This window comes from Porcisia hertigi, chromosome 28 (genome assembly GCF_017918235.1).
Source record: "Porcisia hertigi strain C119 chromosome 28, whole genome shotgun sequence".
NCBI classification, from domain to species: domain Eukaryota; phylum Euglenozoa; class Kinetoplastea; order Trypanosomatida; family Trypanosomatidae; genus Porcisia; species Porcisia hertigi.
The window spans coordinates 147,412-166,283 of NC_090587.1; positions in this window are offsets into that span (position 1 = coordinate 147,412).

Sequence of the window (18,872 nt, forward strand, 5' to 3'; positions counted from 1 at the left end):
CGTATCCCTGACTTCGCCTGTTCATTTTATCAGCATGGTTTCTTGACGAGTTGTTTGTGTGGTTGTCGTACGTGAAGTACGATGGGTGGTGTGTCGTCGCGGGTGGAGCGGCTCTCTCTTGTGCCTTCCCCTGTAGCTCCTCCACTCTTTCTTGTTTGTGCAGGACGAGAGTTGAGCGCACTGCGCGCTCGGACAGGCGTGTGCACGCCACTCCCTTGCTGGAGGCACAGAGGGACTCGTGGCGGATGCGTGTGGGCACAGGGAGGTATTGCATGCCGCTGCCACCGCGCACTGAAAGCGGCGTCTCTGCTGTCGCGGCACCTGCTGTGGTGCGATGCAGGTTCCCCTCGGCTCCCTTCCGCCCCCCTCCCCCCACTCCCCAGCGTGAAATCGGAGGGATACGGCCTGCCAAGGCAGCGATCCACCCGCGTCACCGAGCGCCGGGCCACACCACCGTCGTGGCGCCTGGGCTTGCAGGCTGAGAGATGCGGCTGCTGCAGTCACACGCGGTCGGCGACGCGTGCGGTGACGTGTGTGTGGCATGCATGCACGGCGTCGAGAGGTGCCTGGGGAGCTCGAGGGAGGTGCGAGGTGACGCGCGCGAGTGGCACCTGTGTATGACTGTCTGTGTGTGTGTGTGTGTGTGTCGCAGAGTTCATGTGTGTGCTGATTGTTGTCTTTTTTCTCCCACGTTATCCCCTTTGTTGTTTTACGTGTCTCGTGTTGCGGCGCATTTTTTGTTCTCCCGCCTCACACATATTCCCCACCCCTCCTTCTCCCTCCCCTCCTCTTCCCCCGTGTCCACCTCTTCTTCCCCCTCGTTTCTCTTTTTCCGTTTGCGTCCGATGACTGACTTGTGTCTGTCTGTGCCTTCTCAACGCAACTCAGCGCTAGCTGCGGGTGCCTTTCCATGCCTGTGCGTGTTGCTGCACCGCTTGTTCTGCAGTGTGGCGGGTGCAGTGTGATGCGCTGCGCGTGCGCGATGGGCATGGCGTACCTGTCGGGAGTTGTGTGGCGCTGCCGCAGCGATGCCGCCACTGTTGCTTTTTGCTCTCGCTGCACGTGGTGCAGGCGCCGCGTGGAGGCGCGGAGTGGCTGCTTTCTGCCCGTCTGTCCCCTCGCTCGGCGCCGACCGCGTTGCACGCTGCGCCTCCGCCTGTCTTTTCATCTTCGTTTCTCCTCCTGCCGCCTACGTACTCCCGCTGCCTGACTCTGCGCTACTGCCGCTACTCAGCGTGTACGTTGCGCGTAGACATCTGTGAACCATAGACACACACGCACACACACAACCTCCCCCGTCCCGCATACACGCGCACATACTGGCAGCTTGAGGGGCTTCTCGTTTCTGTAGGTTGCATTCAGTTCGCAGTGGCGGATCTGATCTCCCTGTTCTCGTGTCCAACCCACCCCACCCTCTCTGGTTTCTTCAACACTGGTTAGCGCGCAGTAACACACACACACACACAGACACACAGACGGGAGGAAGAGCGAGTGGTGTGGTCATCTGCAGCCCATACGCGAACACGCCGAGTGTGTCTGCCCTTGGCGCTGTCACCCAACTCTGTGCTGCTGTGGCTGTTTCCTCCCTCCTCTCGGACTGCGACTGTTGTCTGCCCGACGGGGGGACGTCTGTGCTCACAGTGGACGACGTCTTCTCACGCCGTTGTTGATGCGCCTCAACTTGTCGATCCCCCCTCCCCTGCCGCGATTCTCCCCCTCCCCCCTTCGGTTCTCGCCTCTATTGGTGCACTCCGCTGTTGCGGTGGCCTCCCTGCGTGTGTGTGTGTACGCGCGGTTGCGGGGTGAATCTTATCTCTCTATTCATTTGTGTAGCGGACTCGCGACGACGGCGGGCAGCGTGAGTGTTCTCTCTCCTGTCTTGTTGTCCTCTTTTTTTATTCCAGTCGCGGTAGTTCTGTCGGCGGGGACTGTGTCGTCGATGCGCGGGTCTGTAGGCTGCGCGTTGGTGAGGGCGGGGCTGGTGGCGGCGGCTGTGGTGGTGCTGTGTGCTGGTGGAGGCGCTGGTGGCGCTGGCTCAGCTCAGGTGGCCGCCATTGATGATGGACGTCGCTGCGGGTTTGACGAGATGCAGGCGCGTGTAATGGGCACTGGCGTGAGCCTGGTGAGCGACGTGGAGGTGCCCACGGATGGGCGCGCTGTTGTGTCTGCTGCAGCGAGGCCGTGGCTGCCGATCCGCATTGCTGTGTTCACGGATGACATCTCCAACGCTAGCCGACACTGCACTGCTGCAGGGCAGAAGCGGCCCACCTTCGCGGGCGGGACTGTGACTTGCACTGCAGAGGACGTTTTGACGAACGCGAAGAGGCGGACGCTGTTGGAGCTGCTGATCCCGTCTGCCGTGCAGCTGCACCGCGAGCGGCTGAGTGTGCAGCGGGAGAGTGGCAGCATCGTTGTCTCACCTCAAATCAAAGAACAGCTTTTCTGCGGCGAGTTCAGCATCCCCGCGTCGCACATGACGACGGGTGTGCCGGACGCCGACTTTGTCGTCTACATCGCGGCTGGACTGATTTCCGAGAGTTTAAATGCGTGGGCAATGCTTTGCCAGAGCTTTGTCAACGGCCGCCCGTCTGTGGGTGTGGTGAACGTCTCACCGAAGCACATCTCAGCTGAACCATTGAGTGTGCGTGTGATGGCACACGAGTTGTTGCACGCGTTGGGTTTCATCTCGTGGAATTTCTCATCCCTGAATTTGTCAAGTTACGTGTTCCTTCGCGGGAAAGGTGCATCACCGGTGATCACCTCGGAGAATGTGGCGGCGAGGGTGCGTGCGCAGTACGGATGCTACATGAGTGCATTCATGGAGCTGGAAGACCGGGGAGGAGAGACCACAGCCTTATCTCACTGGAAGCGCCGCAACGCCAAGGACGAGCTCATGGTGGGTGTCGGCGGAGCCGGCATCTACTCTGCGATCACGATTGCGGCCATGGAGGATATGGGCTACTACCGGGGCAACTACAGCAACGCGGAGCCGATGGCGTACGGGCTGAATGCGGGTTGCGGCCTGGCGACGACGAAATGTGTGATCGATGGCGTGTCGCAGTTCCCTGATATGTTCTGTGATTCTGTTCAACCCCCTTTAGTCTGTTCGTCTGATCGCAGAGGCTTGGGGAGGTGTTCCCTCTTGTCCCACCCGTCAGCGCTGCCCCCGTTGTACAGGTACTTCAAGAATCCCAAGAGGGGGGGGGACAACTCTGAGATGGACTACTGCCCGTACGTCAAAGAGTACAGTGACACGTCGTGCAGTATGAACGGAGGTCAACTCGCAGGCAGTGCGTACGGTGCCATGTCGCGGTGTTTAGACACGTCAGGCGGTTTCTCTGTGCAGGGCAAACACAAATGGCAATATGGAATCTGTGCGGATGTGCTGTGTGACAGATCATTGTACAGTGTGAAGGTCGTCGGTGCTTCTCGCTTCACGCTGTGCTGGCCTGGTATGCAAATCGAGCTCGCGTGGTTGAGCTCGTTGTTTACGGAGGGTTCGCTGTTGTGTCCCTCGTACGACTCCGTGTGTGATGTAAAGGTGGACGCGGCGCTGTACGGCAAGTACGCAGCGCTCCTGGCGGACAATAGCGTAGGAGGTGTGCGTGCTATTACGATAGCAGTAGGGCCGGTGGCAGCGCTGTTGGCGGTGCTGCTGACGGCTTGATTGTTTCCTGTGTAGCGCACAACGGAGGCCTCGCACACGCGCGTATGTGGAGGACGTGTGCACGGCGAGATGATGTGCTGACCCGCGGTGAAGAGTAAATGTGGCAGTGCAACGATAAGTAAGTGAAGAGTGTACTCTTTGATAACTGACACCCCCCCCTCCCCTTTTCCCTCTCTCCCCCTCCCTCTCACCCCCCTTTCTTTGTTCCTGTTCCCCGTGCCGCCATTGCGGTGTGCAGTTGACTGTCTTTTCATTACCCCCGCGTATCCCTGACTTCGCCTGTTCATTTTATCAGCATGGTTTCTTGACGAGTTGTTTGTGTGGTTGTCGTACGTGAAGTACGATGGGTGGTGTGTCGTCGCGGGTGGAGCGGCTCTCTCTTGTGCCTTCCCCTGTAGCTCCCCGACTCTTTCTTGTATGTGCAGGACGAGAGTTGAGCGCACTGCGCGCTCGGACAGGCGTGTGCACGCCACTCCCTTGCTGGAGGCACAGAGGGACTCGTGGCGGATGCGTGTGGGCACAGGGAGGTATTGCATGCCGCTGCCACCGCGCACTGAAAGCGGCGTCTCTGCTGTCGCAGCACCTGCGGTGGTGCGATGCAGGTTCCCCTCGGCTCCCTTCCGCCCCCCTCCCCCCACTCCCCAGCGTGAAATCGGAGGGATACGGCCTGCCAAGGCAGCGATCCACCCGCGTCACCGAGCGCCGGGCCACACCACCGTCGTGGCGCCTGGGCTTGCAGGCTGAGAGATGCGGCTGCTGCAGGCACACGCGGTCGGCGACGCGTGCGGTGACGTGTGTGTGGCATGCATGCACGGCGTCGAGAGGTGCCTGGGGAGCTCGAGGGAGGTGCGAGGTGACGCGCGCGAGTGGCACCTGTGTATGACTGTCTGTGTGTGTGTGTGTGTGTGTCGCAGAGTTCATGTGTGTGCTGATTGTTATCTTATTTTCTCCCCCATTATCCCCTTTGTTGTTTTACGTGTCTCGTGTTGCGGCGCATTTTTTGTTCTCCCGCCTCACACATATTCCCCACCCCTCCTCCTCCCCCGTGTCCACCTCTTCTTCCCCCTCGTTTCTCTTCTCCCGTTTGCGTCCGATGACTGACTTGTGTCTGTCTGTGCCTTCTCAACGCAACTCAGCGCTAGCTGCGGGTGCCTTTCCATGCCTGTGCGTGTTGCTGCACCGCTTGTTCTGCAGTGTGGCGGGTGCAGTGTGATGCGCTGCGCGTGCGCGACGGGCATGGCGTACCTGTCGGGAGTTGTGTGGCGCCGCCGCAGCGATGCCGCCACTGTTGCTTTTTGCTCTCGCTGCACGTGGTGCAGGCGCCGCGTGGAGGCGCGGAGTGGCTGCTTTCTGCCCGTCTGTCCCCTCGCTCGGCGCCGACCGCGTTGCACGCTGCGCCTCCGCCTGTCTTTTCATCTTCGTTTCTCCTCCTGCCGCCTACGTACTCCCGCTGCCTGACTCTGCGCTACTGCCGCTACTCAGCGTGTACGTTGCGCGTAGACATCTGTGAACCATAGACACACACGCACACACACAACCTCCCCCGTCCCGCATACACGCGCACATACTGGCAGCTTGAGGGGCTTCTCGTTTCTGTAGGTTGCATTCAGTTCGCAGTGGCGGATCTGATCTCCCTGTTCTCGTGTCCAACCCACCCCACCCTCTCTGGTTTCTTCAACACTGGTTAGCGCGCAGTAACACACACACACACACACAGACACACAGACGGGAGGAAGAGCGAGTGGTGTGGTCATCTGCAGCCCATACGCGAACACGCCGAGTGTGTCTGCCCTTGGCGCTGTCACCCAACTCTGTGCTGCTGTGGCTGTTTCCTCCCTCCTCTCGGACTGCGACTGTTGTCTGCCCGACGGGGGGACGTCTGTGCTCACAGTGGACGACGTCTTCTCACGCCGTTGTTGATGCGCCTCAACTTGTCGATCCCCCCTCCCCTGCCGCGATTCTCCCCCTCCCCCCTTCGGTTCTCGCCTCTATTGGTGCACTCCGCTGTTGCGGTGGCCTCCCTGCGTGTGTGTGTGTACGCGCGGTTGCGGGGTGAATCTTATCTCTCTATTCATTTGTGTAGCGGACTCGCGACGACGGCGGGCAGCGTGAGTGTTCTCTCTCCTCTCTTGTTGTCCCCCTTTTCTTATTCCAGTCGCGGTAGTTCTGTCGGCGGGGACTGTGTCGTCGATGCGCGGGTCTGTAGGCTGCGCGTTGGTGAGGGCGGGGCTGGTGGCGGCGGCTGTGGTGGTGCTGTGTGCTGGTGGAGGCGCTGGTGGCGCTGGCTCAGCTCAGGTGGCCGCCATTGATGATGGACGTCGCTGCGGGTTTGACGAGATGCAGGCGCGTGTAATGGGCACTGGCGTGAGCCTGGTGAGCGACGTGGAGGTGCCCACGGATGGGCGCGCTGTTGTGTCTGCTGCAGCGCGGCCGTGGCTGCCGATCCGCATTGCTGTGTTCACGGATGACATCTCCAACGCTAGCCGACACTGCACTGCTGCAGGGCAGAAGCGGCCCACCTTCGCGGGCGGGACTGTGACTTGCACTGCAGAGGACGTTTTGACGAACGCGAAGAGGCGGACGCTGTTGGAGCTGCTGATCCCGTCTGCCGTGCAGCTGCACCGCGAGCGGCTGAGTGTGCAGCGGGAGAGTGGCAGCATCGTTGTCTCACCTCAAATCAAAGAACAGCTTTTCTGCGGCGAGTTCAGCATCCCCGCGTCGCACATGACGACGGGTGTGCCGGACGCCGACTTTGTCGTCTACATCGCGGCTGGACTGATTTCCGAGAGTTTAAATGCGTGGGCAATGCTTTGCCAGAGCTTTGTCAACGGCCGCCCGTCTGTGGGTGTGGTGAACGTCTCGCCGAAGTTCATCTCTGCTGAACCAGCGAGTGTGCGTGTGATGGCACACGAGTTGTTGCACGCGTTGGGCTTCATTTGGTGGAATTTCTCATCCCTGAATTTGTCAAGTTACGTGTTCCTTCGCGGGAAAGGTGCATCACCGGTGATCACCTCGGAGAATGTGGCGGCGAGGGTGCGTGCGCAGTACGGATGCTACATGAGTGCATTCATGGAGCTGGAAGACCGGGGAGGAGAGGTCACAGCCTTCTCTCACTGGAAGCGGCGCAACGCCAAGGACGAGCTCATGTCGGGTGTCAGCGGCGCCGGCATCTACTCTGCGATCACGATTGCGGCCATGGAGGATATGGGCTACTACCGGGGCAACTACAGCAACGCGGAGCCGATGGCGTACGGGCTGAATGCGGGTTGCGGCCTGGCGACGACGAAATGTGTGATCGATGGCGTGTCGCAGTTCCCTGATATGTTTTGTGATTCTGTTCAACCCTCTTTAGTTTGTTCGTCTGATCGCAGAGGCTTGGGGAGGTGTTTCCTCTTGTCACACCCGTCAGCGCTGCCCCTGTTGTACAGGTACTTCAAGAATCCCAAGAGGGGGGGGAACAACTCTGAGATGGACTACTGCCCGTACATCGAGGATTACACTAACACTCAGTGTTCAGTAAACGGGAATCAACTCGCAGGCAGTGCGTACGGTGCCATGTCGCGGTGTTTAGACACGTCAGGCGGTTTCTCTGTGCAGGGCAAACATCAGCGGCAATATGGAATCTGTGCGGATGTGCTGTGTGAAAACTCGTTTTACGCTGTCAAGGTGGCTGGTGCGTCCAGCTTCACGCTGTGCTGGCCTGGTATGGCCCTTCCGCTGGAGTTGATGAGTTCGTTGTTTACGGAGGGTACGCTGTTGTGTCCCTCGTACGACTCCGTGTGTGCTGTAAAGGTGGACGCGGCGCTGTACGGCAAGTACGCTGCGCTCCTGGCCGACCACAGCGTTGGAGGTGTGCGTGCTATTACGATGGCAGTAGGGCCGTTGGCAGCGCTGTTGGCGGTGCTGCTGACGGCTTGATTGTTTCCTGTGTAGCGCACAACAGAGGCCTCGCACACGCGCGCATGTGGAGGACGTGTGCACGGCGAGATGATGTGCTGACCCGCGGTGAAGAGTAAATGTGGCAGTACAACGATAAGTAAGTGAAGAGTGTACTCTTTGATAACTGACACCCCCCCCTCCCCTTTTCCCTCTCTCCCCCTCCCTCTCACCCCCCTTTCTTTGTTCCTGTTCCCCGTGCCGCCATTGCGGTGTGCAGTTGACTGTCTTTTCATTACCCCCGCGTATCCCTGACTTCGCCTGTTCATTTTATCATTATGGTTTCTTGACGAGTTGTTTGTGTGGCTGTCGTACGTGAAGTACGATGGGTGGTGTGTCGTCGCGAGTGGAGCGGCTCTCTCTTGTGCCTTCCCCTGTAGCTCCCCGACTCTTTCTTGTATGTGCAGGACGAGAGTTGAGCGCACTGCGCGCTCTGACACGCGTGTGCACGCCACTCCCTTGCTGGAGGCACAGAGGGACTCGTGGCGGATGCGTGTGGGCACAGGGAGGTATTGCATGCCGCTGCCACCGCGCACTGAAAGCGGCGTCCCTGCTGTCGCGGCACCTGCGGTGGCGCGATGCAGGTTCCCCTCGGCTCCCTTCCGCCCCCCTCCCCCCACTCCCCAGTGCGAAATCGGAGGGATACGGCCTGCCAAGGCAGCGATCCACCCGCGTCACCGAGCGCCGGGCCACACCACCGTCGTGGCGCCTGGGCTTGCAGGCTGAGAGATGCGGCTGCTGCAGGCACACGCGGTCGGCGACACGCGCGGTGACGTGTGTGTGGCATGCATGCACGGCGTCGAGAGGTGCCTGGGGAGCTCGAGGGAGGTGCGAGGTGACGCGCGCGAGTGGCACCCGTGTATGACTGTCTGTATGTGTGTGTGTGTGTCGCAGAGCTCATGTGTGTGCTGATTGTTGTCTTATTTTCTCCCCCATTATCCCCTTTGTTGTTTTACGTGTCTCGTGTTGCGGCGCATTTTTTGTTCTCCCGCCTCACACATATTCCCCACCCCTCCTCCTCCCCTCCTCCTCCCCCGTGTCCACCTCTTCTTCCCCCTCGTTTCCCTTTTTCTGTTTGCGTTCGATGACTGACTTGTGTCTGTCTGTGCCTTCTCAACGCAACTCAGCGCTAGCTGCGGGTGCCTTTCCATGCCTGTGCGTGTTGCTGCACCGCTTGTTCTGCAGTGTGGCGGGTGCAGTGTGATGCGCTGCGCGTGCGCGACGGGCATGGCGTACCTGTCGGGAGTTGTGTGGCGCTGCCGCAGCGATGCCGCCACTGTTGCTTTTTGCTCTCGCTGCACGTGGTGCAGGCGCCGCGTGGAGGCGCGGAGTGGCTGCTTTCTGCCCGTCTGTCCCCTCGCTCGGCGCCGACCGCGTTGCAGGCTGCGCCTCCGCCTGTCTTTTCATCTTCGTTTCTCCTCCTGCCGCCTACGTACTCCCGCTGCCTGACTCTGCGCTACTGCCGCTACTCAGCGTGTACGTTGCGCGTAGACATCTGTGAACCATAGACACACACGCACACACACAACCTCCCCCCGTCCCGCATACACGCGCACATACTGGCAGCTTGAGGGGCTTCTCGTTTCTGTAGGTTGCATTCAGTTCGCTGTGGCGGATCTGATCTCCCTGTTCTCGTGTCCAACCCACCCCACCCTCTCTGGTTTCTTCAACACTGGTTAGCGCGCAGTAACACACACACACACACACAGACACACAGACGGGAGGAAGAGCGAGTGGTGTGGTCATCTGCAGCCCATACGCGAACACGCCGAGTGTGTCTGCCCTTGGCGCTGTCACCCAACTCTGTGCTGCTGTGGCTGTTTCCTCCCTCCTCTCGGACTGCGACTGTTGTCTGCCCGACGGGGGGACGCCTGTGCTCACAGTGGACGACGTCTTCTCACGCCGTTGTTGATGCGCCTCAACTTGTCGATCCCCCCTCCCCTGCCGCGGTTCTCCCCCTTCCCCCTTCGGTTCTCGCCTCTATTGGTGCACTCCGCTGTTGCGGTGGCCTCCCTGCGTGTGTGTGTGTACGCGCGGTTGCGGGGTGAATCTTATCTCTCTATTCATTTGTGTAGCGGACTCGCGACGACGGCGGGCAGCGTGAGTGTTCTCTCTCCTGTCTTGTTGTCCCTCTTTTTCTATTCCAGTCGCGGTAGTTCTGTCGGCGGGGACTGTGTCGTCGATGCGCGGGTCTGTAGGCTGCGCGTTGGTGAGGGCGGGGCTGGTGGCGGCGGCTGTGGTGGTGCTGTGTGCTAGTGGAGGCGCTGGTGGCGCTGGCTCAGCTCAGGTGGCCGCCATTGATGATGGACGTCGCTGCGGGTTCGACGAGATGCAGGCGCGTGTAATGGGCACTGGCGTGAGCCTGGTGAGCGACGTGGAGGTGCCCACGGATGGGCGCGCTGTTGTGTCTGCTGCAGCGAGGCCGTGGCTGCCGATCCGCATTGCTGTGTTCACGGATGACATCTCCAACGCTAGCCGACACTGCACGCGAGCGGGGCAGAAGCGGCCCACCTTCGCGGGTGGGACTGTGGCGTGCACTACAGAGGACGTTTTGACGGAGGCGAAGAGGCGGACGCTGTTGGAGCTGCTGATCCCGTCTGCCGTGCAGCTGCACCGCGAGCGGCTGAGTGTGCAGCGGGAGAGTGGCAGCATCGTTGTCTCACCTCAAATTAAAGAACAACTTTTCTGCGGCGAGTTCAGCATCCCCGCGTCGCACATGACGGCTGGTGTGCCGGACGCCGACTTTGTCGTCTACATCGCAGCTGGACCGATGGCCAAGAGTATGAATGCGTGGGCAATGCTTTGCCAGAGCTTTGTCAACGGCCGCCCGTCTGTGGGTGTGGTGAACGTCTCACCCATGCACATCTCAGCTGAACCATTGACTGTGCGTGTGATGGCACACGAGTTGTTGCACGCGTTGGGTTTCATCTCGTGGAATTTCTCATCCCTGAATTTGTTGAGTTACGTGTTCCTTCGCGGGAAAGGGAGCTCACCGGTGATCACCTCGGAGAATGTGGCGGCGAGGGTGCGTGCGCAGTACGGATGCTACATGAGTGCATTCATGGAGCTGGAAGACCGGGGAGAAGAGACCACAGCCTTATCTCACTGGAAGCGCCGCAACGCCAAGGATGAGCTCATGGCGGCTGTCAGCGGCGCCGGCATCTACTCTGCGATCACGATTGCGGCCATGGAGGATCTGGGCTACTACCGTGGCAACTACAGCAACGCGGAGCCGATGGCGTACGGGCTGAATGCGGGTTGCGGCCTGACCACGAGAAAATGTGTGATCGATGGCGTGTCGCAGTTCCCTGATATGTTTTGTGATTCTGTTCAACCCCCTTTAGTCTGTTCGTCTGATCGCAGAGGCTTGGGTAGGTGTTCCCTCTTGTCCCACCCGTCAGCGCTGCCCCCGTTGTACAGGTACTTCAAGAATCCCAAGAGGGGGGGGACAGCTCTGAGATGGACTACTGCCCGTACATCGAGGAGTACACTAACACTCAGTGCTCAGCGAACGGGAATCAACTCGCAGGCAGTGCGTACGGTGCCATGTCGCGGTGTTTAGACACGTCAGGCGGTTTCTCTGTGCAGGGCAAACACAAATGGCAATATGGAATCTGTGCGGATGTGCTGTGTGAAAACTCGTTTTACGCTGTCAAGGTGGCTGGTGCGTCCAGCTTCACGCTGTGCTGGCCTGGTATGGCCCTTCCGCTGGAGTTGATGAGTTCGTTGTTCACGGAGGGTACGCTGTTGTGTCCCTCGTACGACTCCGTGTGTGATGTAAAGGTGGATGCGGCGCTGTACGGCAAGTACGCTGCGCTCCTGGCCGACCACAGCGTTGGGGGTGTGCGTGCTATTACGATGGCAGTAGGGCCGGTGGCAGCGCTGTTGGCGGTGCTGCTGACGGCTTGATTGTTTCCTGTGTAGCGCACAACGGAGGCCTCGCACACGCGCGTATGTGGAGGACGTGTGCACGGCGAGATGATGTGCTGACCCGCGGTGAAGAGTAGGTGTGGCAGTACAACGATAAGTAAGTGAAGAGTGTACTCTTTGATAACTGACACCCCCCCTCCCCCTCTCTCACCCTCCCTCTCCCCCCCTTTCTTTGTTCCTGTTCCCCGTGACACCATTGCGGTGTGCAGTTGAGCGTCTTTTCATTACCCCCGCGTGTCCCTGACTTCGCCTGTTCATTTTATCAGCATGGTTTCTTGACGAGTTGTTTGTGTGGTTGTCGTACGTGAAGTACGATGGGTGGTGTGTCGTCGCGGGTGGAGCGGCTCTCTCTTGTGCCTACCCCTGTAGCTCCCCGACTCTTTCTTGTATGTGCAGTACGAGAGTTGAGCGCACTGCGCGCTCGGACACGCGTGTGCACGCCACTCCCTTGCTGGAGGCACAGAGGGACTCGTGGCGGATGCGTGTGGGCACAGGGAGGTATTGCATGCCGCTGCCACCGCGCACTGAAAGCGGCGTCTCTGCTGTCGCAGCACCTGCGGTGGTGCGATGCAGGTTCCCCTCGGCTCCCTTCCGCCCCCCTCCCCCCACTCCCCAGCGTGAAATCGGAGGGATACGGCCTGCCAAGGCAGCGATCCACCCGCGTCACCGAGCGCCGGGCCACACCACCGTCGTGGCGCCTGGGCTTGCAGGCTGAGAGATGCGGCTGCTGCAGGCACACGCGGTCGGCGACACGCGCGGTGAGGTGTGTGTGGCATGCATGCACGGCGTCGAGAGGTGCCTGGGGAGCTCGAGGGAGGTGCGAGGTGACGCGCGCGAGTGGCACCCGTGTATGACTGTCTGTATGTGTGTGTGTGTGTCGCAGAGCTCATGTGTGTGCTGATTGTTGTCTTTTTCTCCCCCATTATCCCCTTTGTTGTTTTACGTGTCTCGTGTTGCGGCGCATTTTTTGTTCTCCCGCCTCACACATATTCCCCACCCCTCCTTCTCCCCCCCTCCTCCCCCGTGTCCACCTCTTCTTCCCCCTCGTTTCCCTTTTTCTGTTTGCGTCCGATGACTGACTTGTGTCTGTCTGTGCCTTCTCAACGCAACTCAGCGCTAGCTGCGGGTGCCTTTCCATGCCTGTGCGTGTTGCTGCACCGCTTGTTCTGCAGTGTGGCGGGTGCAGTGTGATGCGCTGCGCGTGCGCGACGGGCATGGCGTACCTGTCGGGAGTTGTGTGGCGCCGCCGCAGCGATGCCGCCACTGTTGCTTTTTGCTCTCGCTGCACGTGGTGCAGGCGCCGCGTGGAGGCGCGGAGTGGCTGCTTTCTGCCCGTCTGTCCCCTCGCTCGGCGCCGACCGCGTTGCACGCTGCGCCTCCGCCTGTCTTTTCATCTTCGTTTCTCCTCCTGCCGCCTACGTACTCCCGCTGCCTGACTCTGCGCTACTGCCGCTACTCAGCGTGTACGTTGCGCGTAGACATCTGTGAACCATAGACACACACGCACACACACAACCTCCCCCGTCCCGCATACACGCGCACATACTGGCAGCTTGAGGGGCTTCTCGTTTCTGTAGGTTGCATTCAGTTCGCAGTGGCGGATCTGATCTCCCTGTTCTCGTGTCCAACCCACCCCACCCTCTCTGGTTTCTTCAACACTGGTTAGCGCGCAGTAACACACACACACACACACAGACACACAGACGGGAGGAAGGGCGAGTGGTGTGGTCATCTGCAGCCCATACGCGAACACGCCGAGTGTGTCCGTCCTTGGCGCTGTCACCCAACTCTGTGCTGCTGTGGCTGTTTCCTCCCTCCTCTCGGACTGCGACTGTTGTCTGCCCGACGGGGGGACGTCTGTGCTCACAGTGGACGACGTCTTCTCACGCCGTTGTTGATGCGCCTCAACTTGTCGATCCCCCCTCCCCTGCTGCGATTCTCCCCCTCCCCCCTTCGGTTCTCGCCTCTATTGGTGCACTCCGCTGTTGCGGTGGCCTCCCTGCGTGTGTGTACGCGCGGTTGCGGGGTGAATCTTATCTCTCTATTCATTTGTGTAGCGGACTCGCGACGACGGCGGGCAGCGTGAGTGTTCTCTCTCCTGTCTTGTTGTCCCTCTTTTTTTATTCCAGTCGCGGTAGTTCTGTCGGCGGGGACTGTGTCGTCGATGCGCGGGTCTGTAGGCTGCGCGTTGGTGAGGGCGGGGCTGGTGGCGGCGGCTGTGGTGGTGCTGTGTGCTAGTGGAGGCGCTGGTGGCGCTGGCTCAGCTCAGGTGGCCGCCATTGATGATGGGCGTCGCTGCGGGTTTGACGAGATGCAGGCGCGTGTAATGGGCACTGGCGTGAGCCTGGTGAGCGACGTGGAGGTGCCCACGGATGGGCGCGCTGTTGTGTCTGCTGCAGCGAGACCGTGGCTGCCGATCCGCATTGCTGTGTTCACGGATGACATCTCCAACGCTAGCCGACACTGCACTGCTGCAGGGCAGAAGCGGCCCACCTTCGCGGGCGGGACTGTGACTTGCACTGCAGAGAACGTTTTGACAAACGCGAAGAGGCGGACGCTGTTGGAGCTGCTGATCCCGTCTGCCGTGCAGCTGCACCGCGAGCGGCTGAGTGTGCAGCGGGAGAGTGGCAACATCGTTGTATCGCGTGATGTGACGAGAGACCGACATTTCGGTCAGCTCAGCATCCCCGCGTCGCACATGACGGCTGGTGTGCCGGACGCCGACTTTGTTCTGTACGTGGCGGCTGGACCAACGTCGCGATTCGTAGCTGCGTGGGCAGTGGTTTACCAGAGCTTTGTCAACGGCCGCCCGTCTGTGGGTGTGGTGAATGTCTCGCCCATGTACATCTCTGCTGAACCAGCGACTGTGCGTGTGATGGCACACGAGATGTTGCACGCGTTGGGTTTCAATGTTCGTAAATTCAAAGCGCACAAGATGATCTCCCTTGAGAGACTACGAGGGGCAAAGAAATCGCCTGTGATCACCTCGGATAATGTGGTGGCGAGGGTGCGTGCGCAGCACGGATGCTACATGAGTGCATTCATGGAGCTGGAAGACCAGGAAATGAAGGGCACCCCTTTCTCTCACTGGAAGCGGCGCAACGCCAAGGACGAGCTCATGTCGGGTGTCAGCGGCGCCGGCATCTACTCTGCGATCACGATTGCGGCCATGGAGGATCTGGGCTACTACCGTGGCAACTACAGCAACGCGGAGCCGATGGCGTACGGGCTGAATGCGGGTTGCAGCCTGGCGACGACCAAATGTGTGATCGATGGCGTGTCGCAGTTCCCTGATATGTTTTGTGATTCTGTTCAACCCCCTTTAGTCTGTTCGTCTGATCGCAGAGCTTTGGGGAGGTGTTCCCTCTTGTCCCACCCGTCAGCGCTGCCCCCGTTGTACAGGTACTTCAAGAATCCCAAGAGGGGGGGGAACAACTCTGAGATGGACTACTGCCCGTATATCGAGTATTACACTAACACTCGTTGCTCAGCGAACGGGCATCGACTCGCAGGCAGTGCGTACGGTGCCATGTCGCGGTGTTTAGACACGTCAGGGGGTTTCTCTGTGCAGGGCAAACATCAGCGGCAATATGGAATCTGTGCGGATGTGCTGTGTGAAAACTCGTTTTACGCTGTCAAGGTGGCTGGTGCGTCCAGCTTCACGCTGTGCTGGCCTGGTATGGCCCTTCCGCTGGAGTTGATGAGTTCGTTGTTTACGGAGGGTACGCTGTTGTGTCCCTCGTACGACTCCGTGTGTGCTGTAAAGGTGGATGCGGCGCTGTACGGCAAATACGCTGCGCTCCTGGCCGACCACAGCGTTGGGGGTGTACGGGGTGTTTGATGGCCGTGATATCCGCGGCGGTGCTGCTGGCGGTGCTGCTGACAGCTTGATTGTTTCCTGTGTAGCGCACAACGGAGGCCTCGCACACGCGCGTATGTGGAGGACGTGTGCACGGCGAGATGATGTGCTGACCCGCGGTGAAGAGTAAATGTGGCAGTACAACGATAAGTAAGTGAAGAGTGTACTCTTTGATAACTGACACCCCCCCTCCCCCTCTCTCTCCCTCCCTCTCTCCCCCTCCCTCTCATCCCCTTTCTTTGTTCCTGTTCCCCGTGACACCATTGCGGTGTGCAGTTGACTGTCTTTTCATTACCCCCGCGTATCCCTGACTTCGCCTGTTCATTTTATCAGCATGGTTTCTTGACGAGTTGTTTGTGTGGTTGTCGTACGTGAAGTACGATGGGTGGTGTGTCGTCGCGGGTGGAGCGGCTCTCTCTTGTGCCTACCCCTGTAGCTCCCCGACTCTTTCTTGTATGTGCAGTACGAGAGTTGAGCGCACTGCGCGCTCGGACACGCGTGTGCACGCCACTCCCTTTCTGGAGGCACAGAGGGACTCGTGGCGGATGCGTGTGGGCACAGGGAGGTATTGCATGCCGCTGCCACCGCGCACTGAAAGCGGCGTCTCTGCTGTCGCAGCACCTGCGGTGGTGCGATGCAGGTTCCCCTCGGCTCCCTTCCGCCCCCCTCCCCCCACTCCCCCGCACGACATCGGAGGGATACGGCCTGCCAAGGCAGCGATCCACCCGCGTCACCGAGCGCCGGGCCACACCACCGTCGCGGCGCCTGGGCTTGCAGGCTGAGAGATGCGGCTGCTGCAGGCACACACGGTCGGCGACGCGTGCGGTGAGGTGTGTGTGGCATGCATGCACGGCGTCGAGAGGTGCCTGGGGAGCTCGAGGGAGGTGCGAGGTGACGCGCGCGAGTGGCACCTGTGTATGACTGTCTGTGTGTGTGTGTGTGTGTGTGTGTCGCAGAGCTCATGTGTGTGCTGATTGTTGTCTTTTTTCCCCCCCATTATCCCCTTTGTTGTTTTACGTGTCTCGTGTTGCGGCGCATTTTTTGTTCTCCCGCCTCACACATATTCCCCACCCCTCCTCCTCCCCCGTGTCCACCTCTTCTTCCCCCTCGTTTCTCTTTTTCTGTTTGCGTTCGATGACTGACTTGTGTCTGTCTGTGCCTTCTCAACGCAACTCAGCGCTAGCTGCGGGTACCTTTCCATGCCTGTGCGTGTTGCTGCACCGCTTGTTCTGCAGTGTGGCGGGTGCAGTGTGATGCGCTGCGCGTGCGCGACGGGCATGGCGTACCTGTCGGGAGTTGTGTGGCGCCGCCGCAGCGATGCCGCCACTGTTGCTTTTTGCTCTCGCTGCACGTGGTGCAGGCGCCGCGTGGAGGCGCGGAGTGGCTGCTTTCTGCCCGTCTGTCCCCTCGCTCGGCGCCGACCGTGTTGCACGCTGCGCCTCCGCCTGTCTTTTCATCTTCGTTTCTCCTCCTGCCGCCTACGTACTCCCGCTGCCTGACTCTGCGCTACTGCCGCTACTCAGCGTGTACGTTGCGCGTAGACATCTGTGAACCATAGACACACACGCACACACACAACCTCCCCCGTCCCGCATACACGCGCACATACTGGCAGCTTGAGGGGCTTCTCGTTTCTGTAGGTTGCATTCAGTTCGCTGTGGCGGATCTGATCTCCCTGTTCTCGTGTCCAACCCACCCCACCCTCTCTGGTTTCTTCAACACTGGTTAGCGCGCAGTAACACACACACACACACACACACACACACAGACGGGAGGAAGGGCGAGTGGTGTGGTCATCTGCAGCCCATACGCGAACACGCCGAGTGTGTCTGCCCTTGGCGCTGTCACCCGACTCTGTGCTGCTGTGGCTGTTTCCTCCCTCCTCTCGGACTGCGACTGTTGTCTGCCCGACGGGGGGACGTCTGTGCTCGCAGTGGACGACGTGTTCTCACGCTGTTGTTGATGCGCCTCAACTTGTCGATCCCCCCTCCCCTGCCGCGATTCTCCCCCTCCCCCCTTCGGTTCTCGCCTCTATTGGTGCACTCCGCTGTTGCGGTGGCCTCCCTGCGTGTGTGTGTGTACGCGCGGTTGCGGGGTGAATCTTATCTCTCTATTCATTTGTGTAGCGGACTCGCGACGACGGCGGGCAGCGTGAGTGTTCTCTCTCCTGTCTTGTTGTCCCCTTTTTCTATTCCAGTCGCGGTAGTTCTGTCGGCGGGGACTGTGTCGTCGATGCGCGGGTCTGTAGGCTGCGCGTTGGTGAGGGCGGGGCTGGTGGCGGCGGCTGTGGTGGTGCTGTGTGCTGGTGGAGGCGCTGGTGGCGCTGGCTCAGCTCAGGTGGCCGCCATTGATGATGGACGTCGCTGCGGGTTTGACGAGATGCAGGCGCGTGTAATGGGCACTGGCGTGAGCCTGGTGAGCGACGTGGAGGTGCCCACGGATGGGCGCGCTGTTGTGTCTGCTGCAGCGAGGCCGTGGCTGCCGATCCGCATTGCTGTGTTCACGGATGACATCTCCAACGCTAGCCGACACTGCACTGCTGCAGGGCAGAAGCGGCCCACCTTCGCGGGCGGGACTGTGACTTGCACTGCAGAGGACGTTTTGACGAACGCGAAGAGGCGGACGCTGTTGGAGCTGCTGATCCCGTCTGCCGTGCAGCTGCACCGCGAGCGGCTGAGTGTGCAGCGGGAGAGTGGCAGCATCGTTGTCTCACCTCAAATCAAAGAACAGCTTTTCTGCGGCGAGTTCAGCATCCCCGCGTCGCACATGACGACGGGTGTGCCGGACGCCGACTTTGTCGTCTACATCGCGGCTGGTCCGATGGCCAAGAGTATGAATGCGTGGGCAATGCTTTGCCAGAGCTTTGTCAACGGCCGCCCGTCTGTGGGTGTGGTGAATGTCTCGCCCATGCACATCTCAGCTGAACCAGCGACTGTGCGTGTGATGGCACACGAGTTGTTGCACGCGCTGGGTTTCATCTCGTGGAATTTCTCATCCCTGAATTTGTTGAGTTACGTGTTCCTTCGCGGGAAAGGTGCATCACCGGTGATCACCTCGGAGAATGTGGCGGCGAGGGTGCGTGCGCAGTACGGATGCTACATGAGTGCATTCATGGAGCTGGAAGACCGGGGAGGAGAGGCCACAGCCTTATCTCACTGGAAGCGCCGCAGCGCCAAGGACGAGCTCATGGCTGGATCAACCGGCGCCGGCATCTACTCTGCGATCACGATTGCGGCCATGGAGGATATGGGCTACTACCGTGGCAACTACAGCAACGCGGAGCCGATGGCGTACGGGCTGAATGCGGGTTGCGGCCTGGCGACGACGAAATGTGTGATCGATGGCGTGTCGCAGTTCCCTGATATGTTTTGTGATTCTGTTCAACCCCTTTTAGTCTGTTCGTCTGATCGCAGAGCCTTGGGTAGGTGTTCCCTCTTGTCCCACCCGTCAGCGCTGCTCCCGTTGTACAGGTACTTCAAC